The 23503-nt window shown below is 51.0% G+C and overlaps 1 protein-coding gene across 2 annotated transcripts in view; it reads left to right on the top strand.

The window, feature by feature from the left end:
• The window catches only part of Cldn14 (claudin 14), an 86546-nt gene that overhangs the window by 39067 nt on the left and 23976 nt on the right, over positions 1-23503 (top strand). For both annotated transcript variants that reach the window (XM_005375736.1, XM_005375735.1), the window contains one exon: positions 10354-10491. The gene's annotated coding sequence lies outside the window, so the exon portion shown is untranslated. The remainder of the gene's footprint in view (positions 1-10353; positions 10492-23503) is intronic.

Here is a 23503-nt window from a genome sequence, read left to right as displayed (position 1 = left end):
CACTCCAGGGACCAGCAGGCTGGGACAGGCGGTCATGGGAGGGGGCAGCCCTCGCCAAGTGTCACTGGGGTGGGAGCCTAGTCCACTTCTGCCTGAACGAGTTAACGTCCTAGATCGTTTTAATAATCAAGTCTGGAGCGCAGTCTTTTGTTTGCAAAAGTTTGGGTGAATGCAGATTGCCTTAACAGTTTATCTTAAGAATGCCCTCTCTCTCTCTCTCTCTCTCTCTCTCTCTCTCTCACACACACACACACACACACACACACTTTGTGCTCGGATTGTAGTTTCAGGAAGAGATGGATTGCTGCTTTCTAAAACCTGATATGACCGGAGCAGACGCGAAAACCAGTGCATTACACATTATGAGACGCCATCTCCTCACCGTGTCCAAAGGCCACCTGAAAAAAATATACCTCAGCGGGTGGGACCGTAGTTTTTGAGCCTGTGGGGTTTCTGTGGGCACCCAGGCTCCCCTGCTTGCTCCCTGAAGCTGGGAGGGCCGGGAGGGGTAACATCAAGGACATTGTGTGATGCTGGACAGCACGAGGCTGGACAGGGCAGGGATGATCCACGCTGAGGGCCTCGGCAGTGACGTGAAATCTACCTGCTTCTGCCTGTGCCTCTGTCTCTCCCTTCTCCTCGACACATTCCTCTGCCTGCAGGAAAGACCACGGCCATAGTGCCCTCGTGGCTCTTGGCTGGATGACACCAGGGCCCTGGGGACCTCATCTCCAGGACAGACAAACTGACTGCCCTGCCGTGAGAAACATGGAACAGGAGGACGTCATCTTGGGGTAAAACCTGCGCTCCTCTCAAGCTTGCCTTGAGCCCAGAAGGCCAAAGACCGGGAAAAAGAGGAATGTCAGTGTTTCCTTCAGAGCTGAAGCTGTGGCTCTGAATTTATGCGCCGCACCCCGGGAGGAGTGGCTGTGTCTTCTCCGCTGGTCTCAGGTTACCCTCCCCCGCACATCTGCATCCTGCTGTGCAGAAGGCGCCCGTACATCACAGGGCCCTCCGAACGCAGACAACACAGGCAGACGGACGGGAGGCTGAGGGACAGGGAGTCGAGGCCGCTCTGCTCTGCCGGCCTGTGCCGTGTTTGGGGCAGGAACGTTTGCACCCCGCCAGCCTCGCTGGGGAGCTCTGTCTCCCAGAGTTACTAGATGAGCACCGGAAGAGCGGCTGCCCCCGGCTGGAGCTGCTGCCCTGTCACTTGTGGTAGTTTCATTTCAGGACAAGCTTTGCACCTCCCAGGGGCACTAATGCATTTTTACATAAAGTGGGGTCTGCGTTTGGGGGAAGAAAGGCCAGACTGGCTGCACATGAGTGCGGCTGCCTTGGTGGTACTGGGTACAAAGAGAAGATGGACATGATAGTAACAGAGGTGCAGGGTGTCGCCATTGTCTCAGCCCCAGAGCTAGTTTAATCCCCACAAAGGAATCTAAAGATGCTTTGGCTTGGAGATGCAGGCATGTGGTATTTACACACAGTGGAGTACTACTCAGCCGTAAAAAGGACCCACTGGAGTCAGCGGTGGGAAAATGGGTGTGTGTTGACACCATAACGTGAAGTAAATCAGACACACGAGCTTAAATATCGCCTGGTCTCTCTCATGTGAGAAACGCAAAGTAAAAATAAGTTAGAGAGGCTTTTATGTTTAAGGTCAAGGCATTAATCGTCCTTGATAGGGAGTTTTAGCCGATATGCTGTCACTCACAGCCCAAGGGCATCGTCTGAGCCTCAGCCTTCTGTATAGAACTCTTCTTCCCGACATTTTCAGCTGGGAAGTCCCAGCAAGGCTGCGTTTTCCTGGGGAAGGAAGGGGCAGACGCTGGAAGGACACGGGCACCTCAGTCCTCATGTGACTGGCCCCGGCCCCATCCCCCGCAGTGACCACCAACCCTGGGCCTCCCTCCTCTGCTCACACAGATGTACCTCTGACGCGTGGAATAGGATTTCCGTAGCCAAAAAACTCCAAGCTGTCTGCAGGACTCAATGGCAGGAATTTCTTGGAATGTGGTGAGAATCGGTGTTTCTGACATGGGAACATTCGGAAGTAGACGTCCGTGTGGCTCCAGTTACAAGCTGGTATGTCTGGAACTATTTCTGAGCTCAGTGGACCTTCAGCAGGTCACCTAACCCTCCCTCCCGGGATCAGCGAGGCCAGGGAAAGCGAGAGACCACCTTCACAAACCTCCCACTCACTCCCTACTTCATCCCCTCCTCCGACGCTGCTGCAAATGCAGCAGCAGCCATGGGATACCCCTGCTTCTGCTGGAGTGACCATCAGACCACTTTGTCACCGTCCCTGGACACTGCCAGGAGCCCTCTGGACAATCTGGCAGTGTAAGAGATCGATCTTTTCAAAACAGGTATTTTTTGCTCACGGCCAAGTTTTTAAATCTTCAACCCTCCATACTTATCAAAAGCACGGTGGATTTTTGTCTTCCTTCGTGAAATGACAGGTTTTCACCCAAGCCGCTACCATCTCCACCGCCAGCTCCACACAGCTCACAAACTGAAGCAGGCAGCTGCTCTGGCACTCGTTTCCAACCTCGCGGGAGATCTGGAGCGGTGCTTTTGAAAAGCGAGACACCTGCTCTTTGAGGGCACTGGAGGAAGAGCAGGGTTTCCAGAGCACCCTTGCCTGCCCGGCCAAACCTCGGGGGTGGCGGAAGTGGCCACCTTCTTTCCTGTCCCAGCCTGGGTCCCTCAGAGAAGCGACTCTGTGGGGTCTGTGTGGGGTGAACTGATGCAGGGGGATGCTGGACTGACCTCTGGAAAAGCCCACCTGTTATTGGAGCATCACAGCTTCTGCTGTGGGTTGAATTTTGTGTCTGCAGAGGTACATCTAAGCCTTTGCTCCTATGGGAGCGAATGTGACCTCAACTTGGAAAGACATTCTGCATTTATCAAGCTAAGATGAGATCGAGCTGGAGGGTGGCGGGCCCTGATCCACTGACCGGCCAGAGACTAGAACCAAGCAGCAGGCGGCGGAAGGATGCCAAGGATGGCTGGGAGCCAGAAGGAGGCAGAGGTCTGGGGAGGAAGGCCTGACTATGTAGCTCCTCCCAAGGAGAAAGCGTAACCCCCTCAGGGGACGCAGCCCTGCCGGCCAACATCTTGATTTTGGACTTTCAGCCTCCAGAACTGTGAGAAAATAAGTTTCTGGTATTCTTAACCCCCCAGTTTGTGATAATTTGTTCCAGTGGCCCTAGAAAACCAAAACACCATCTCCCTACCCTAACCTCCTGCCGATCCCACCGGCACTGGGAGTTGAATCTAGAGCCTTTGCTCTGAATTATATCCCCACCTGTTTTTAGTTTTTATTTTTGAGACAGGGTCTCATGAGCATGCTACGTTGCCCAGGCTGCGCTCAAATTTGCCATCTTCCTGCCTCAGCCTCCCAGAGTGCTGGAATCTCAGGCATGTGCCACCATGCCAGTTCACATCTTTAGCATCCGTAGCTATTGTGTTGGGCTATCACATGGTGAATTCAGATAGGTACTAAATAAGCAGCTGGCAGTAATAGAGAAGCTATCCCAACTAATGTCAAGTTTCTTTCCCTGAGAACAAAAAGAATACTTGAATGAACAAGATATTCTAGGGGCTGGGGATTTAGCTCAGCGGCACAGCACCTGCCTGGCAAGCACAAGGTCATGAGTTCAATTCCCGGTACCAGAAAAAACAAACAAACAACAACAACAACAGCAAAAGAACAGGATATTCTTGTCTTAATTTAAAAAAAAGACTGGGATAAAGAAATGAGACGCTGTATATGAATGTGATCATTATGTATACCTAAAACGTACCAGTAAACAGAAAGAAAGAAAGAAAGAAAGAAAGAAAGAGACAAAGAAAGAAAGAAAGAAAATTTTAAAAAAGAAATGAGACAGATATAACTGGAGATTTCCACATTTTACTACTCATACTATTATATAGTTTACAGCTTTACAATGAAGCTATAATAATACAGTCACCTAATGTGATTAAAAAGTAACACAAGGGGCTGGGGATTTAGCTCAGCGGCAAAAGCGCCTACCTGGCAAGTGCAAGGTCGTGAGTTCAGTTCCCGGTACCAGAGAAAAACCAAAAAAAAAAAAAAAAGTAACACAAGCCAGGTGTGGTGGTGCACACCTATGACCCTAGCACTCAGAAAGCTGAGGCAGGAGGATAGCCAGGAGTTCAAGGCCAGATCGTGTCTCAAAAACCAAATATGTAAATAGATAGTAAAACAAAAAAAGGTCTTAAAAATTAGCTGACAATGGGGTGTGTAGCCAACATGGCATTTTCCTGTTCAGCAGCTAACATGAGTGAGGTCCTTGTGGTACGTAGGTGGTGACCCGGCACGATCAGATGGACCCGGACTCCCCTCCTCCCGGGTTTAGGTGGGAATCCAGCGACGTGATGGCTGTTACTGACTGAGGGAGCAAATCATTCAGAAGAAGAAAGGAAAGGAAAGTAAGGTTTTGCCAGTGCAAATGTTGTGTGGGCAAAGGGTGCTCAGAAGTGGCCAGGTTGTCACATTACTTATGTACTTGATGGTTTCCTCATCTAAGTTTTGGATAAATTGGGACAAAGACTTATCTTCTCTTTGCAGCACTTCTGCATCTGCCACATAGGTCACTGGAGCTCAGTGCGACTCTGCATTTGTTGAATGGAAGCCCTAAAAGCTGCCAGACATGGTGGCACATGCCTGTAATCCTAACACTCTGGAGGCTGAGGCAGGAGGATTACTATGAGTTTGAGGCCAACCTGGGCTACACAGTGAGACTCTAGGGGCTGGGGATTTAGCTCAGCAGCACAGTGCCTGCCTGGCAAGCTCAAGGTCTTGAGTTTGATTCCTGATACTGGAAGAAAAAAAAATACAAGCACATAGTGAAACTCTATCTTGAAAAAACCAAGAAAGAAAGAAAGAAAGAAAGAAAGAAAGAAAGAAAGAAAGAAAGAAAGAAAGAAAGAAAGAAAGGAGGGAGGGAAGGGAGGGAGGGAGGGAAGGAAGGAGGGAAGGAAGGGAGGGAGGGAGGGAGAGAGAAAGCCTAAGTGCAGGACAGTGAAGGGTTTTGTAATCATCACATGAGATGACATCTTAATTCCTTCAGAGTTACAGAACCAACAGGAGGTTGAGAAAAGTTTAAGAGTGTGGCTTGTGCGACTGTCAGGGCTTAGGAGGGCCACACTGGGCTTCGGCGGGCAGCAGGCTGGGAACTTGGGGAGAAGGCGATGTGGTCGCAGGCAGCCTGCTTACGCGCCCCTCCTTGTGCAGGGAGGTCGGGCTCTGCTCCATTCGTGCCTTCAGCTGATGGGGCAGGTGATCTCCTCGAGGTCCAGACTTCAGTGTTGGTCCCATTGGAAAACTGTTCTCACGGAAACATCCCAAATGCTGCTGGACTAAATATCTGGGCGCCGCGGTTCTCTTGGTCTGTTTATGTTGCTAACAGAACACAGAGATTGGGTAAATAATCTATAAAGAAAATAAATGTACTTTTCGTGGTTCTACAGCTGGCAAGCCCAAGAGCGCATTGCCAACATCTGCCTGGCACGCAGCAAGCACCTTCTGCTGCATGGTAATGTGGCAGAGGGCACCACGGGGCAGGGCGGGGCGGGGTGGGGCATGACCAGAGCAATCTTGGCCCCATCTTCCTAGTAAAAGGCACTAATACCATCACAGGGCCCCAACCCTCACTGCTTCATTTAATCCTCATTTCCTCCCAAAGGGCCCCCTCCAAACACGGTGAATTTGGGGGTTAAGTTCCCCACACGGGAGTCTGGAGGGGGCACCTTCCACCACATCAATGGCCCAACCAAGTCAGCACCCAAGGTGAACCATAGTAATTCTCCCCATTGCTGGTTCCCAGTGGGGGCACCGATTCCCTTAGGGACAGAACGGTCCTTCCCTGGGAAAGGCTGTCCTCAGCACCGTCCAGTAACTCATGGTGACCTCAGTCCCTGCCCACTATGCCCACAGAAACATCCAGAATGCTGAACACCTGCTGCGGTCCTTGTCACTGTGACGACAGAAACTGCTCTCAGACATCCTTTACCCCACCCCACCTTGCGGGTGAGTTCTCCCGGCCTCAAAGCCCTGGGTCTGGGCTGTCTGCCTCTGCGGTGAGACCAGGTGCTGCGCCTGGCAACACTGAGGTGAATGGCGGGCTTTGGGACCTTGGTGCTCAGACATCGCATGGGTGTGGCCATCGCCTAATGCAAGGGTTGGAGAGCTTTGTGGGTAAAGGGCCAAGGGGTAAATGCTTCAAGCTTTGAGACTGTCCAGTCCCTGTCAGAACCACTCAGCTCTACACAGGTACCGCAAAAACCGCCAGACAGTGCCTGAATGAATGTGGCTGTGTTTCAATAAAACTTTATTGACAGACACTAACACTTGAATTCAATATAATTTTTATGTTAGGAAATAGGCCTCTTTTCTTACAATTTAAAACAGAAAACCATTCTCGGGTCATGAGTGATCAGAACTGAGCTCTCCAATGCCTTATCCCTCACGAACTCACTGTGTATCCAATTAAGAATTGAATATATGTTTCAATAAGTGTTCACTGAATGGAACCAAAGGGAATTGAACAAATATAGTGGTTTTCAAACTTTTTTATCAGCAGAAACCTTTTGGAATTTAAATCTGGCAGGAACTCCAATGCTTTTGAAACAAATGTAGTGTTTTATTGGCAAATTTTTGTAAGTTCAAATTTGTGATAGTTCCATTTTGATAAATATGAAAATCAAAGAGCATGCCTGTAATCCCAGGACTCTGGGAAGCTGAGGCAGGAGGATCACAAGTTTAAATCCAGCCCGGGTGATTTAGCAATTTAGTGAGACCATGTCTAAAAGTAAAAAAATAAAATGAAGGAGAAGTTCCAGATGACAGGATCAAGGTGACCACTGATGCAGCTGGTTCAGATGCTTAAAAAAGGAAAGAGGGACTGGGGATTTAGCTCAGCAGCAAAGCGCCTGCCTGGCAAGTGTGAGGTCATGAGTTTGATTTCCAGTACTGGAAAAAAAAAAAGGAAAGAGAAGGCAGTTTCTGTTCTTAAGCAGAAATGTTATCAAATCTAACCATAGTTTATGTTCTTACTCATAAAAGTCAGACAAGAAACACCACTGGAGTCCTGGGGGATACAAATAAGAAGTAAAACAGAAGTCTTGTTTAACAGTTCCTCTGACATAGTAGCAATTAGTGTGTGCATTTTTTAGTATTTCAGTATTTGTGCTTTCTTAATTAAATTTTTAATAGAAAAAATTAGGTTTTGAAGTTATGGAAAATTTATATATTACATTATTTATATATTTATATATAAATATATATTATATTATTTATATTATACAATATATACTTATATAATAATATATTAATATATATTATATAATTATATATATAATAATGTCACGGTTTCCCTACACAGTACTGTGCAGCAGAACTTCACAATGTTCAAAGGGTGGATGGGTCCACCACACCGTATTTATCCATTTACCCAACAAGGGACACCTGGGTCGTTCCTAGCTTCCGGGGATTATGACTAGGGCTGCTATGAGCACTGGTGTGCAAATGTGTCTGAGTTTTTGCTTTGCACAGAACTGTTCGATCACATAGTCATTCTGTGAGTATTTTCTGAGAAATCTCCATCCTGTTTTCCATAGTGCTGCCACCATTTTACCTCTAACCAACAGTAACAAAGGGCTCCAGTTTCCCCACACCCTCACCAATAACACTGTTTTCTGGGGGGGTGTTTGGATTTAGTTTTTTTATAACAGCTGTTTGAAAGGGCATGAAGTGGAAATTTTTTTATGAGATCAGAGTTGAGCATTTGCAGTCCCTGCAGCATTTACACATCGCTCTAGATCACTTCAGAGTTCTGCAGATCATAGTCTCAAAGCCCGAGCTGGAGGTGGACCCTCTCTCATGGTTTTCGTTGTAGGATCAAGCCTTCTTTGACTTCATTCCAAGAAGCAAGCAAGGTGATTGGTTTCAAGCTAGAGGCAAGTCCAGTGAAGGAAGCAGATACCTCAGCACAAGGGCTGGAGCTCAGGTCCTGGTGTAAACCAGCTGCCCCCTCCAGAGGACCAAGCCAAAGGAGGAGTCCTCCCGCCTCCCCTTCTCCTTCTCCCCCTCTCCTTTCCTGGTGTCTCACACATAGACACACAGACACACACACACTTCCCATGAGCCCCCTGGTGCTTTCTGCCAGTAGCTTGCTTGTCTCTAAGCTGTGAGGGCTCCTTTGGCCTCCCCGGGGGCAGCTCCTGTCTCTAAGAACTTGTGTCAAATACCCCACAAGCCGGGCCAGGGGTCTCCTGTATGCTGCTTCTTGCCACCCCTATCTCAGAAGGACGTCTCAGCCTCCGCAGGGATCCCTCTCTCCTCCCAACCACCCGGAGAGTCAGAAATCCTAAAACAACTCTTGTGTGGCAGGGGATTTCTGACCGTCTTGGTGCAGCCCTCTCAGCCTGTAGAAGGACACAACATCACAGGCTATCAGCTTGTCACTCTTCTGTTCGTTAAAGGAGAGACAAGCAATCTACTGGCACAGGAAAGTGGTCAGTTTCCACTGTTTCTTTGGAAATGTTTTCTGGGCTCAGAATGGGCCACGTTTGCGTCTCCCTGAGCAAGGCATCAGCTAAGGGCACTTGGCTACCTGCGAAGTTGCGCATGATCTCCATTCGGCTCACACAGGAGCATCGGAGCCGGGCATTAACAGCCAACACTTCCTGGAGAACCTTTCAAGGGCTACCAATGGTGTTGCAGACTGTCGAGCTGGAGCACTCATCCCTATGCCTAGACACACTCTCTCAATAACCCCTCCAGGCTTCTCGAAGCAGTCAGAATTACATAAAATAGATGACAACTGAACCTATTCTAGACCTTCTGGTGGGGAGAAATGACTTCAACATGAGGTTGTTATCTCAAGACAGATTCACCAAAGTCAGGATTAGGATGAGCTTCTCAGGACAACCACTGTCTAAAGTAGGTGCTGGCGTTCCCATCTGCTGATAACGAAAGTGTCCTTCATCTCGGGTCTTGGGGCGGCTCCTTGTACTTCTCAATCTGCTGAGCTTCCTGTAGTCCCCGCTGCCAGAAAAAAAAAATTACCATTGTGCAGGAGCAAAGGAAAGACACACATGGCTCCCAGATGTGCTCCCAGCATCAGGGAGGACTCTCAGAACCTGGAGGAGGAAACATGGAATCCTGTGAGGAAATCGAGCAATAGGGATGAGGTTGAAACGAGCTTGTGTCTCTCAGCCGATAACACACAAGGGGAAGATTTGTGATCAATTGTTTTGATTAGTTTCACTAATGAAAACTCTGGTCCCTACTACTAGCAATTCTATAGCTGAATGAGAGAACCAGAAAGTCCACAGTGAAAGAGTTGGATGATGACACGACGCGATCTGGGGCCGGGAGAAATGAAATGCCCTTTACCGGCCCAGGAGAACTCAATAAGAGGACAGCGCCATTCCCCAACAGGGCTGGAGATCAGCCTTGACACACCCCGGACAGAGAGTGCTAGACCGTGTCTGCTCACCTACAAAAACACAAGCAACTCCCCCCGGCAGCCCAGGTTGGAGTCTGTGCTGACTTGAGTGGCTTTAGTTGTGCGTTCGTCTATTGGAGTTGAGGGCCCCCTGCACTGCCTCCTTCTGTGTCCTTACCCTTTGCCTAACCATGAAACAGCTGTGACTTCTTTTTTTTTTTTTTTTTTTTTTTTTGGTACCAGGAATCAAACTCATGACCTTGTGCTTGCCAGGCAGGCGCTGTGCCGCTGAGCTATATCCCCAGCCCCAGCTGTGATTACTGAAGAACCTGATTTCCCTTCTCTCTCCCACCCCACTCCTCCTCCTAATTTGTTGGAGAAAATCCTGCTGGCAATGGAGAAGACAGAACCAGGAGAAAACCTAGTTACCTCTTATTAAAAAGGGCTAAGAAAGTTCTTAAGCAGGTCAGGGCCGGCCCAACTGGAAGGATTTGGTTCAGTTACTCTCCGACCTGTAACTGGAGTCCCCAGCAGCCGTATGGGGTGGGTGTCACAGACAGATACAGTATTTTCCAATGTTGAATTATATGTCTGCAGTCCTTGGGATTCAAAGGAGAAAAAGAAGAAACTTTCACAGCAACTTGGAGTTTTCTGTCCACGGGAATTTTCTCTACAGCATGTTTTCTTTTAACTGGCAATGAAAAGTGAACAAAACCCTCCTGGTATAATGCGTTTCCTCCCCTCCGAGCCTGCCCCTCAAAGAGACAGAGGCCCAGGCAGGGCCACAGGGTCTGCCCTCCTAACTGGAGGCAACTGCTCCTAGTGGTTTATGGTCTGGGTCCCTTCATTTTCTCACATGTCACCTTTCCAGGGGCTACAAGGCCCGGCGATCTGGACACAGGCCAAGAAATCAAGGACTGTTGAAGCTGTAGTCTCCACTCTTCTGCTGACACCAGCGACCACCCAGCCCAGCCGAACCAGATGGCCTCTTGTTTTCCTGATGTATGAGGTGGGTAGAACGCTTTTCCCCCATAAGAGGACTCCAAGGGATTAATTAGTTAAAATCTGTAAGCATGTATCCTTGTAATTATTATTCCAGTTTCGATTCAAAACTGTACAGACTGAAAGTGGGAAAGAATTGACACGGCCTCTGAGGGCAGAAGCGTCTGCTTTGCCGGTTTTTCCAGTTTGCTGTGGGAGAGCATCCCAGGAAACTCGGTGCTTGCTTGGCCCCGAGCTGTGCCTGCCACACTGGAGGGTGAGGAGACCAAGAACGCAGCTAAGTCCCAGATGTAGGTGGAATCTAGGTGCTTACACTATTTCTTTACCAAAGCTCGGGCAGCTCCCAAGAGATGCGAGGTGGTAAGGCCTACGCACAGTAGGGCCCCAAACCTTCAGATTCTTTACAGATTGACAGGTTGTGGTCAATAAGGACAGTTTAGGCTTCTAAGGTTTCAGTCTAAAAACGATTCTGTGTGTTAAGTGCAGTATTCCTCAACAGTGCCTCTCCATCGTATTTATCTTTTTTGAAGGAGTCCCTCAGTAAATGCTGAACTATAGCTCCGGTTCTTTGGCACTAAAAATTCCACCCCATCCCCATTCCGGCTTCACCGTGGCCAGCACCACATTCAAACACCTATCCTCTTAATTCGGCAGAAGACAAAGGACCTCACTCACTTTCCAAGCTGGGGGCGCATTGTGCCTGCCTGTGACTTCCTGTCTGAGCTCCTCCCAAGATGGCTGACACCGGTGTGCACCTCGGTCTCTACCTGTGGCGTTAGGGTCTTCCGCTGTTCAGCCGTGAAAAGCCTGAACATAGCACCACAGGCCCAAAAGCCATGCCTAAATGCAGGTAGAGGCAGGGCAATCATTTGACACTATTTAAATGGGTGGGTTTAAACTAGCTGTTGGCTATTGACTCACAGAAAAGGCCCAGTACCCTTAAATGAATAATGACCCAGCGAAGGCAAGAGCCCAGAGAAGGCAGCTTCAGCCTTAATCTTACACCCAGAGAACTCATTTAGGACCCTGCATTTGCAGCCCCCGCAGCAAAATAAAAGTTCCACAGTTAGTAGCACCCACCTTTCCCACAAGACAGGGTCCACAAGGGTCTCACCCTTCTCTATGGGCCCCTTTCATCTCCCATAGCTACCTCCCCTAGAAGGAATTATGGAGAATACTGCTATCTCTTCCTCTTGCTGCTGAGTTCAATGATGTTGCCGCCGCTCAGCTGGCTGAAAGATGTTGCTTCTTCCCAGAGCCTTGGGAGGCCTCTGGTGCCCCAGCAGGGGTGGCTCTGCCTGCATGCTCCCTGCCCGCCATCCCTAGCTCCCTGAAGACTCCCCAGCGTATCTGTCACACGAGACGTAACAGAAGGTTAGGAAGGGCTGGTTGCTCTGTGGGTATCTTAAAGCTAATCCTGGCTTCCTACCTTGATACCCCCTTCAAGTCCCCTTGGTCATCTCTCCCAGCCTCACAATGCTGATCGTGAAGCTACTTATGAATGCAAAGGATGGGGCCAGGGATATAGCTCAGTGGCGCAGCCCCTGCCTTGCAAGTGTGAGGTCCTGAGTTTGATTCCTGGTACAAAAAAGAAATGTGAATGCAAAAGGCATCCCCCTGTCCCCATGGCTTGCTGAACTTCACCTTCTGCTTCCAACCACCGTTTCCATGAAGGCAACTTGAGCTGCACAGAAACGGGCTTTCTGGCAGGCAGCATGATTTTCTCCCTGTGTCTCTTTAGGGGAAGCTCAAAAGTATCATTCAAACAGCTTTGAGCCACAGCTGTCTATCAGAACTGTTCCCAAGACCACTGACTAGGTGACAGAAAGGAAGACCAAGGTGGAGTAAACGATATGTTTTCCATGCTCAGAACAGCTCTGAAAACAGCCATCGGTGGAGAGCACCACAGCACACCGTGCTGGAGGTTCTGTGTTAGTTGGCTTTCCGTTGCTATGGCCAAATCCCTGAGACTAAACAACTTAAAAGAGGAAAAGTTGTGTATTTTACAGTAATTATATACAACTTTTGTTATTTTGTTTTGGTTGTTTTGTTTTGTTTTTGACACAGGGTCTCACTATGTAGTCCATGCTGGCCTTGAACTCACTATGTAGCTCAGGCTGGCCCCGAAATTGCATTGACCTTCCTGCCTCAGCCTCCTGAATGCTGAGATTACAGGCATGTGCCACAATGCCTGGATATATGCAACTTTTAAGAAAAATATTTCTGACACCAGTGGTATTACACTGAATCACACTGGGCAGGGTGGATTTAAACAGGAAACATCTTTCCTCCTGCTCCATTCCCACATAGTAATTGAACACATGAGCCTTTGTCTCGAGGCTTTTTCGGTTCCCTCTGTATGTCCAGGATCCCCTGAGGCCTTGAGCCCCTACACACATTGCACTGGGTCCCACGGGGTGCCTGAGGCTGCTATTGTTTGCCACTATAAATATTCACCATCTAGAAGTGAAAGCAAACTGGAAGTTGTGTTTCATCACTTGCGTGTGAAGCTCTAGGGTTGTGTGAAGCTCCTCATCTCGGGCTATGTCTACCTGCAAGGCGATGCCATGTCTTGCAGCTCTGGCAGCTGTGCAAGAGGCAGGCTGTGCCACATGAGACTAATGCATAGTTTATTTTTAAAAAGCCAAATCACATAGAAGGGTGCGATGATACAAACAAACCGCTCTCCAGCTTGGATCCTGAGCCCCACTCCCCCGGCTAAACACTCTGAACAGCTGAGAAGGATTCTCTGTTCCATCAAAATCCTTATGTTCCTTTTTTTTCTTTAATACAAATAGGACTGTGCCATACCCTACTCCAACTTGCTTGTTTTGCCTTCACAGATGTCTTGGGGCCATTCTCCTATTACTTCCTAAGGAAGCATCTAGTTTGAAGGGGTTTGTTTGTTTGTTTGTGACTACATCTAGCTAAACTGCTCAGGCTTGCTTTGAACTTAATTTCCTCCACTGTACACCTTCTAAGTACCTAGGGTTCAAGCTTGCACACCACAGACCCCAGCTACATCTTCTCTCTTAATGGGGTATTCTGCTTTGTTGCACGGTATATCATAAGTTATTTCAAAAAGCTCTTATTGAACAACTTTTAGGTTTTCTCTGGATTTTTTCCCCTTACAAAAAGTTGGTGCCTGTTGGACCTTGTGTCGTGTGTGCTTCTGCTTACCTCTCGGGTAGAACTACAGGAGGCATTTTGCTGAGAACGGGTGTATTCACGGCTTACACTTTTTTTTTTTTGAGACAGGGTCTCACTGCGTAGCGCAGGCTGGCCTTGAACTTGATTAGGTAGCCCAGGCTGGCCTTGAACTCACAGAAATTCTCCTGCCTCAGCCTGCCAAGTACTGGGATTACAAGCATGTGCTACCATGCCCGGCTTTTTTTGTTGGGGTGGGGGGTGGGTTGTCACAGCTTACGTTTGGATAGCTATCACCTGATTGCTTTCCAAAAAAACACTGACAGGATAGTAGTACCACAGTGGCCATTATTCAGAAAAGCTAAGTAAATACCCAGCTTATGGACACCCATGAGTAGAAACCCAGCCTTCTTTCCATCAAAGCTGGCTGAGCTGCTCACTCAAGCCAGGAAGGGCTGCTATGGAGCTACTGCCTGCCTCCCCTCTGAAGCTACGCATGGCACACATGGCGATTCTGAGTGGTTTTGCGTTTTATTTCGCTCTGATCCTGGAGCACCTCTTAACAGGAGCTACGCGGCCCAACGCTGCGCAGGCGCACTGGGCACTGGGCGGGGCCTGGCTCAGGGTCCCCGATGCCCAAGATCCCTGAAAGCCTGAGGCTGGGGCTCCGGAAGCCGGCAGCTCTTGGGGTTTCCTTCCTCCTCCTCAGTCCTTCTTCCTTTGGCCCTTTCCTACCTAGAGTGACTTCTAGAAAGTTAATCAGCCCGTGCACAGGGCTCAGCGTGCTGGGGCCCCCTCCTCTGACCACTCAGGCGGGCTCCTAGCGGGGCTTTGCAAGTTCTCTGAGACGGAGGATCACTTCTCTAAAAATTCTAATCTGTTATGGGTCCATAGCTTCTGCAAAGTACTAGAAAATTTGAATGACTAGAAGAATGAACTAGAAGTGCATGAAAATATAGGCTGGACTTATTTCTCCTCCTCCTCCTCTTCCATTCCTCCTCCTCTTTTTCGTCCTCTTCCTCCTCCTCCCTGCCCTCCTCCCCTCCTCCTTCCCCTCCTCCTTCCCCTTCTCCTCCTCTCCTCGCCTCTTCCTCCTCGGGCTCTCCGCTGAACACATCCCGCCCCGCCCACGTCTTCCCATGACGTGTAACCAACACAGCAGACACTGGTGTGCTGGGCGCGTTCTGAACGCGAACTCTCAGTGTCTGTCCACACCTCAGGACAGAGCCCCGAGCTGAGCCCTCTCTGCACACATCTCTAGAAGTTTCCTGGGCTTCCACTTAGCTGTGAAGTCTGGATCATTTTCCCGGGACAGTGATTCTCACCCAGCAGGGAAAATCTGGGCTTGCAGCATGGAGGCCCTGAACCCGTGCCCAGGGTCTGGGCTGGGGTGATCACAGACCCCGTCCCCTTAGTCTGGCTTCCTCTTCCTCCGGCTCCTCCTGCTCAAAGCAGGCCTCGCGATCTGCCATCTCCACATAAGAAAGCATCGGAGTCCTCCTTTCCAGTATTACTTTTTATTTCACTTAAGTCAAACTTTCGCCTCTCTTCTCTACAGCCCGCTGCGGTGGCTGTGAGACGCAAGGCAAATGCGACTTCTGAGGGTGCCGATGAAAGGCAAGCAAGCGTTTTCTATAGAGCTCTCGCAACTTTCTGTTCACTTTTTAGATAACTTTATTATCCCTTGTGAGATACATCCAATGCGTGTTCACACAGAAAAATAATGAGCCAAAGCGCCTGCAAGTAGGAGATTGTGAAGTCTGCTGCCCTTAAAAGGGGCAGACTCTTTTAATTTTACATATTTTGGGAAAAGTTTTCTTTCCAGAGCCTGAAGTAGCAGGTTGCAGCGGCATCTAGTGGACATTGGTGGTATAACAGTTGGAGCGGAATAGAGAAAACTCAGTAGTTTAAAAATATTGTATTCCATTTATTACAACGTTCTTATTTTTCCTGTTTTTAACGTGTTTTGAACTGATATGTCTCATGATAGATGTCATGTCGCAGTTTAATTAAAATCTTTACCAGTGATCTTTCACCTAATAACTGCTGACATCTTAGTTTCATCAAGGTGTAACTTTCCTTTGGATACTTCGGAGGATGTCACTCATTCATTCTTTCAGTAATATTTATTTACATCCATTTTCTACCTGGAACTTGCTTATTGCATGTATTGTGTTGATTGCCTATGTTTTGGCTGCACTGTATCTAAAACTCTTGATTTTAATTCATAGTGTAGATCTTCTTCTCTTGGCAGATTAATGCATTGCTATTAATAAAACCTAACTCTGAATTGAAAAGCCCCCTGTTACCTCAACCACCCACCAGTTATTAGCACATGTTAGAATTGCCTTTAGGCCTGGAGATGTGGCCCAGTGTACAGCGCTTGCCTAGCATGCCTGAGACCTGGGCTAGATCCCCAGCACCACAAAAACATAATAAAAACAAGCAATAGGAGAAGCTGTAGAATTTTCTGAACTATCCCTTCCCAGGACACACTTCTCAGAGACCTGAACTGTTCGGTCCATGCATTAAGAATTGTTAAAAGTGTCTCAAGTAATCTAATCTGAGCCTGGGTTGAGAACACTTTCCTTCATGTAGATGAGATGTTTTCAAGATTATATAAATGTTTTAATAGAAATCCTAAATGTTTCTATTAAATGTTTGATGCATTATTGTACTAGCCTGAAACCATGACATGCCAGGAAAAATTAGCGCTTAGGCACATTGCTGTCACATGATGACCAGCTTGTGTTTGCCCTTTACACACTCACTAGCATACTGTTATTGGAAGTGAACACCACAATAAGATCAGGAATGCTGACGAAGCGTAAGACGGTAGCTCTAACATTTACAAGATGTCACACTAATATATCTTTAACGTACCATAGCCCTCTCAAGTAATGTTCGTGCACTGCAGGGGCCGGGGAAGTCTAAGGTATCATTTCCTTGGAATACTCTGTTCTTGGCCGAGAGTGAACTTGCTAATTCCAGGACTGACTCCTACGCAGACTACAGGGATGGCTAATTGTTCCTGACCTTTGGCCAGTGCCGTAGTATAACTGATACCACATGAGACCACCACGAGGCTAAGAATAGTATTTCAGGGGAGCCAAGACCTGACTTGGAGGGAAAGAGCCTCGTTTGTTTCTGAGCCCTGTGTCTAGCTAACTTCATAATCGTGGACAAGTTCCTGGACTCATCAAATCTGTTATTCCCCAGTATGCAGAACTGAGATAATAAAGTGAAAGTCCCGGATGTTGGAGTTAACAAATGTAAATAAGTAACACTTAACGGGGGACCAATGGGAGAGTAATTGTTGCTACTAGTAATGGGTGATTTCTTCTGAGTGCCTTTGGCTCTGCGCTGCTTTCCAGCATACTTAAGGCAGGAAAGCACCATTAACCCTTCCCAGCCTGTCTCATCTGGGCCTGGGGTCCGAGTTTAAACAAAAGTCTCACCAAGCCTGCTTTGGGTTCCTCGGGTTAGATCAATAAATGAGCTTCTTACATTGATAGACTTTGTTGTGATACGATGTTCTCTCAGGGCTGAGTAACAGATTCTGATGCAGATTCACTTCCATTTCATCTGTCCATCAAAAACACCCCTTGTTAAGGGCCAGGAGTGTCCCTTCAGATAGAACGAGGGGTCCCTTAGTGTAGCCCCAGGCTACCGGCCAAAACCTCTGCAGTCACCACCAACCTCAGAGGGGCTCCCTGGGGTGGGCAGGAGCGCTGCATCCGGGTCAACACAGCAGAAGCTATGGAGAGAAAAGGGGAGGGGACCTGCAGGGAGAACTGGGGGAGCCCCAGGACCACTCCCTAGCACTCACTCTTCCCAGTTAGGTTTTATAGTCTCAAGCCCAAGGGTCCCCCTGGTCTCAGGGTACCTCGACACTGTCAGAGTCCACAAACACCCACACCCTCTGAGCGAGACCCTCCCTGGGTCGGGTGACAGGGCCCCTACCCCACGGGCCTTGCTCGGATTTCTAGCCCGGTTCTACCAGCCACACGGGCCTCTCCCCACCACGCTTTCAGTTTTGTTACGAAAGAACCCAGAAACTCCCATGAGTAGCACGGTCCCTTGGTGCTACAGACAGGCGACTCCGGCCGCGTGTCATTCTGGGAAGAGATCGCTAGTGTACACTGGGCCTAAACTTTGACCACATCTCACTCGGGCCGCTGAGACGCCATCCTTCAAGGCAAAGGAAGAAGCCGGGGGTGACAGCACGGCTGAGACGGTGGCAGGTCACCAGCCACGCAGAGAGGGACCACAGCACCAGGAGGAGTCGCAGAGCTACAGTCCCTGCCCCCTCTACTTAAGAGCGAGGTCATGCCGGGCCACACCAGCTCCTGAGTTCGTCTTCTCATCGCTAAATGGGATCTAATAATACCGCCTCGCGGCGTCCCGGGTGGATTAAATGAAACGATGTAAATGGAGCGGCTGGCAGCGGGATGGCCGTTATCAGCGGCCGCCATCTGAAACTTGGGCGTGGCCCTCAAGCAGGCTCAGCAGTTGCAGTGGGAAGTCAGCTGGCTCTTCAAAAATAAAAGAAAATATGGGTGCAAAGCAGGAGCGAAGGGAACAGAATGTCTGTCCTTTCCTGTTGGACACGTGTCACAGGCCCGGCATCTTCGAGGCAGCCGGGAGCCAGGCTTGACCTCGGGGCAGCTCCAGGCCCAGGCCGGGCACGGACGGGAAGCCTGCCTCGGCCTCCGCGTGTCCCGTTCCGCGGGCGCAGCCCCTCGTTCTGCCGTGTGGCTCCTGGACCCGGGGTCGTGTGCTAACTTGCAATAAACAGACTAGAAAGGAGGAACTCCGCAGCTCGGCCAAGGCAAACACCGCTGTGAAAGCCAGCCTGAGGCGCCCCGAGGTGTTTCCCAAAGCAAAGCAAACATTATAAATGAACAGCATGCTCTAATTCCCCACCCCGGGGGACAGAATGGGAAGTCAGGTCGGCTCTGCGTGTGCCCTCGGGGCTCCCGCCAGCCTGGTGCTGTGAGAAGGTCCCCCCACAGCGGAAGACGGGGACCCCAGCAAGCCGTCACTATGTCTGAGCTGGCTTTGCCCTCGCTCTGCGAGCTGTACAGTCTCGGGTTTTGTCTTCCGTTCCGGTAGCCATGTGGGATGAGCATTTACCATCTACACGGCCTGAGCGGTGGTTCTCACCTTTACCGCGCATGCGTGCGAGAGAATCGCGCGTGGCTGCAGATTTCCAGCTCCGCCCTCCGGAATTCAGACTGCTGAGGTCGGTGGGTGGGGCTGGGGCTCCTAGCGCATTTGGAGGAGCATCCCTGCAGAGGCAGGCAGGTCTCCTCGGCGCTCTTTCCACCCTGAGCGCAGCTAAATGCCTCTGCCCGGATCCTCCTTGTTTTTTTATTAATCCCAAACTGAGTCACTGGCTCCTGAGTAATTCTCTGCAGGAATCCAGCCCAGAAAGCAAAAAGGCTGCATTTGTGCAGACGTTAAGTAAAACCTACCGACTGTTCGCAGCTCCTGGATCAGGGCTGTCAGGGTCTTGGGCTCCAAAAAGGCTAGAGACTGACCCGGGAGCTTGTTGGTGGGACCCAGGAAAGCCCGAGAGGCAGTGGGTCATTCGGGGGACCCCACCCCAATGTCACCAATCTCAGGCTCTGCTCACAAAGATGATGGAGCCCCTGGAGGGCTTGGGAAGGACCTCAGGGAATCCGTTCCACGGAACAGGCTGGAAATCGGGAGCCCTGTGAAGAGAGGAGAAGCAGAGATCGCCAGGACCAGGCAACTGGAGGGGTGAAGAAGGCAGAGGCTGGGGACTAGCAGGTGGACCCACTCAGGCTAGCAGGATGGTACATGTGGGAGTCAGGAAGCGCTGAAGTCAGGTACAGTAGTTCAGATTGAAAACAGCCAAAGCCAGGCATGGTGGCACACACCTGTTATCCTGGCATCCAGGAGGCTGAGGCAAGAGGATCACTGCAAGTTCAAGGTCAGCCTGGGCTCCCTAGTGAGATGTTGTCTCAAAAACCAAAAAGCCCAAACAAAGCAGGAAGCCAGCCCATGGGCCTCGCAGCAGGCACAAGATAGCGAGAGAGCAGCTTCTCCTGGAACAGAGGGGAGAGCTTACAGGCCAGGCATTGCCCCAGTGTTTGGGCTGCAAGATTGTCACTCCAGGGGTGATTTTGGTGTTCATGGGGCCTGGGGGTGATTACTGGGTAGAGTAGTGCCCCCCTCAACTCTTGTCCTTTCCAGAACCTCAGGGTGTAACTTTGAAAATAGGATCATTCCAGATGCAATTAGTACAACTGAGATGAATTCATCCCTCCTATAACCCAGCACTCTGGAAGGCTGAGGCAGGAGGATCCCAAGTTCAAGTCTAGCCTGGACAACTTAGAGACTTAGTGAGATCCTGCCATAAAACTTAAAAAAAAACAAAACAAAAAAAAAAAAAAAAACTGAAGGCTCAGTACAAAGGCCCTGGGTTCAATCCACAGTACCATCACCAAAAAAGGTCATTCTGAAGTAGGGGATCCTAATCCTATACAGTGGGTGATTGTTCCCCAGCCACAAGCAGCTAACACGGGGCGTTGATGGGGGAGAAGTGGAGGCCGGGCCTGCAGAGGGGGAGGAGTCCCCAGGGATGGTGGGCACCCAGGAGCTGGGCAGCTGCCGTCTCTGCCTGCACATGGCCCAGCAGGTGGCAGAGGCCACCTCCTCAGAGGCGGAGGCTGGCAGACCAGCCGCCCTCGCCCCCGCCCTGTGCTCCTCTTCTGCAAACTTCCCAGCAGGAGCCGCGTGGCAGGAAAGGTCTCTGCGCCCCCTCCGGAAATGAAGGGGCTTTGCTGGCGATGAAGTGTGTACCGAGCGATTGTTAAGCGTGGGCCTTGTTTTTCTACTCTGGCATGGGTTGTTTGGAGGGGAAAATACAATGGCCCCATTTTCCCCGCTAGATTCCTGCCCTGGGCTTCCCCTATAAACTCTAAATTGGATCAGGCTGCAGGCAGAAAGGCTCCATTCAGGGGAGAACGCCAAGGCCCACGAGTCTCGGGGTTCACCGGATGGCAGACCCGTGTGCGCTGCGCTGTCCTCTCCCGAGGGCGGCGGTCTCTGGGCGGCCGTCTTGGTGAAACGTGAGGCCGTCCTGTGTCCCAGCAGAGCTGCCCCAGCAGCAACACAGCTCGGCTCAGGCAGCAGAGCCCTGCAGGCCCTGAGCTCCCTGACTGGCTGCCCCTGTACGCAGCCCAGGCAAGCTGCGTCCACCAGGACCAGGCCATGTGCTGCTCTTTACGGGGCTGAAGGCCCCGCGGTGAGCTCCTTCAGGCCGCATGGGGCTGCGGCCACTTCCTGCGCGGCGCTCTCCTGACGGGATGAACGAGGCCTTTTCCAGGCTCGTCACCTCGGCCTCGAAGCACAGGGTCACAGAGGGTCTGTGTTTGAGTGCAGCACCCTGCCCCAGCCTGCACCCTCTCACTGACACCTGTCCACTGCAGAGAAAGGACACATCCACCTGGCCCAGGACATCCCAGGACATCGTGCACGTGTCTCAAGGCTGTGGAGAGCCAGGAAGGGCAGACAGGGTGACGGACGTGACCTGGACAGGGACAGTGTCCCGGTTAAGCAGCAATGACACTGGGGTGGTTTCTCGGCTTCGTTCTGGCTCCCTGGGCTCGGGGCAGGCTTTGATACAACTTGTGCAAACGCACTGAAGCTCGGTGTCTTCCCGGCGGTGCAGGGCGCTCGTGTTTGCTGGAAGATGGTTACTGGAGATAGGAAGTTCCCCTGGAAAGAAAGGGAAGGAAAGCAAAACAGACGGCAGGCTGCTTCCTGTTGGAAAGCTAAGAGTGTGAGGGTTCACTGCTGCTGATTCTCCTCCGCCTCCCTCCTGGGCCTTCTCGGGCTTGGCTGGAGGGTGTCCTGCCTCATCTGAGGATCCAAGTGAGCAGCTTTAGGCTGGGAATGGGGAGCAGCAGTGCCCCACGGAAAAGCCGTGAGAGCCCCGCACCTCTGCACCCCTCCGGCCCCCTCTGGCAGCCTCTGCCCTGGGGAAGGCTGCTGAGCCTCCTCCGAGCACATTCGCAGCTGCGCCGAGTTTACACGATCAATCTGCCCGCTTCCAGAGCTGCCAGAACCAAGGGCCCAAATCAGACTTCAGGAAACCGAAGTTTACGCTCTTGAAGTCTGAGGGGCCGGAAGTCCCAGAGCAAGGTGTCCGTGGGCCGTGCCGTCTCTGAGGGCTGTGGGAGAGGGTACGTCCTCACCACCGAGCGCCCAGCGATGGCCAGCACTCCTCGGTGTCCCCCCACTCGCTGCCACCCCTCTCTCCTTCATCACTCAGCTCTGCGTCTGCTTTCCCTTCCAAGGTGCTGTGTCCTGCGGGCGGTGACGGAGTCACCCTGTTATCTGTCGAGGCTGCAGGAGCTGAGTTCCACACGCTGCTCGGCTTCCACAAAGGAGGGGCAGCTCCCAGGGTTCTGGGGACGGGAAGCGAGTGCAAGGTGGAGGTGACAGCTGCGGGGCCCCCGAGCCGCTCCCCCAGGTCTGCAAGACGGGTTCCCCCCACCCCCTGTGCCCTCACTCGGCCATCCCTCTGGGTAGTTCACTTTGGTTCGGTTTTTGTACTAGGGATTGAACCCAGAGCCTTTGTCCCAAGCTATGACCCCAGCCCTTTCTTTTTTTTTTTTTTTTTTTTTTTTGGTTTTTGGTTTTTCTCTGGTACCAGGAACCGAACTCACGACCTTGCGCTTGCCAGGCAGGCACTCTGCCGCTGAGCTAAATCCCCAGCCCCTGAGCTAAATCCCCAGCCCCGACCCCAGCCCTTTCTAGTTTTCTTTGAGACAGGGTCTGGCCAAGTTGCTAAGTTACCCAGACTGCACTCGAACTTGCAGTCCTCCTGCCTCAGCCTCCCAGGGTACTGGGATTATAGACCTGCACCACCACACCAGCCTCTGATCACTCCTTCTTATAGACACCAGCAGACTGGATTAGGACCTACCCACCTGGCCCCACGTCACCTTAGTCACCTCCTTAGAGGTCTTTGTCTCCAAAGACAGCCACATTCTGAGGGGCTGGGGGTTAGGACTTCAACATAAGAACTTGGTGCAGCTTGACTCTGCTCATAACAATCACCCTTCCCTGCCAAGGTGAAAAGAGTTCAGATTCACCCACTCTGTTCCAGCTTGCTGGGTCTGTTCCTCTTCTCATGAGACTCCCACAGGCAGCAGCGGGGACTTTAATTTGTCATTAATATTCTTTCAGCTCCTCTGGTTGAATGAGCCTCCCTCCATTGAAACTGGCCCCACTGGGTAAATACTTGTCCCGCGTCAACCCTCATCCTGTCGCTTCCTCCTGCTCACCACCATAACCAAGATGGCGGCAGGTGCACAGACCACCCGTGGGTGAGCAGGCAAGTGTCCCCCCAGGTGCCGTGGGTTGGGTCTGCCCTTTGGGCATCCAGCTGGCGTCTTTGCTGAAGACCAGGGACTGAGGTGGGGCTGTCACATGTGTGACCCTGCAGTGTCTGCTGGGATCCCCACTCCATCCCTGGTCAGGGTGGGGCCCTTGCAGCCACTGCCTTCCCGCCAGGCTCTTGGCTGCATGCTGTACCCACTCTGGGGACACCGTGGAGCCCTTGGGCCTCACTGTGCCACGTTGGGGATGCAGGCTGTCCCAGGGGCCCTAACTTACGCTCATCCGTCAACCATGGCGCGCTCACAGAACGCTCCCCTGCACCCGCACTTGGAGCCATCTCCCCCAAGTGTTCCAGACAGGGGCAGAAGAAAAGCTCTCCCTCCAGTGGAGATTTAGGGGAGACGTGGGCCGGCGTGCATGGCCACGGGGCTCCCCTTCCCCAGCCCCCTTCTCATGCTGGGATGGAGATTGTGAGCGCCCCTGTTTCTTGGGGC

This window comes from Chinchilla lanigera, unplaced genomic scaffold (assembly GCF_000276665.1).
Source record: "Chinchilla lanigera isolate Chin_1 unplaced genomic scaffold, ChiLan1.0 scaffold00006, whole genome shotgun sequence".
Taxonomy (NCBI): Eukaryota; Metazoa; Chordata; class Mammalia; order Rodentia; family Chinchillidae; genus Chinchilla; species Chinchilla lanigera.
The sequence above is the reverse complement of the archived record's forward strand: the minus strand, read 5'-3'. Positions and strand labels throughout refer to the sequence as shown.